Raw genomic sequence first — 770 nt, forward strand, 5'->3', positions numbered from 1 at the left:
GTTTTGTCATTGCAGTAAATGCTTTTCAGGTAGCACAAACAATAAGGTATCCTTAAAACATTCCTTACGTGATATTTATGGATTGTTGAGTTTTAGTTCTCATTTTAGTCAACTCCTTTATGTTTTACTTCTATTCATTGTAGTAATCAGGTCTTTGTTTATTCATAGATAAGTAATGTATAGCCCTTACGCTTGGAGGATGATACAGGGAAGCTTACAGAGGCACCTCTCCCACTCTACAATATACATAGTAATGGCTTTTCAATTATCTCCCCTCCAACCCCCACTTCACTGTCTTAGTACTTTTCTGTGGCGCTCATAATTTAGTCTTGCTTTGAGACTAAACAGAGATGTTGCTGTGTATATTTATTGTGGTGCTGTGTTCACAAGGATCAAAGTGCCTTTCTGTCTTCATTGTTCATGAGTTCCCCAAAGGTGATTTTATTTAAATTAGTTGTTCTCACAGTAATAGATACACTGTAATTAATTAGAAAGAAAACAGCATCAAAGACTTAAAATAACAAAGTATGCTTTATTGCATGCTTAATGTGCAAATACTGTTCTGTGCACTTGATATGTATTGACTGGCATAATCCTCATGATAATCCTATGAAGTAGGTGTTTTCTTACTCTTACTACAAATGAGGAAAGTGATGCTCAGGGGGGCTAAGAAACTTGCCCCCAAGTTTGCACAGCTGTGAAATAATGGGACCTAAACCAGTGCTGTGTTCGTGCTCTACACCAGCTCTACTCAGTTAGCCTTGCTCTCC

The sequence above is a fragment of the Desmodus rotundus genome, chromosome 3, assembly GCF_022682495.2.
Source record: "Desmodus rotundus isolate HL8 chromosome 3, HLdesRot8A.1, whole genome shotgun sequence".
Taxonomy (NCBI): domain Eukaryota; kingdom Metazoa; phylum Chordata; class Mammalia; order Chiroptera; family Phyllostomidae; genus Desmodus; species Desmodus rotundus.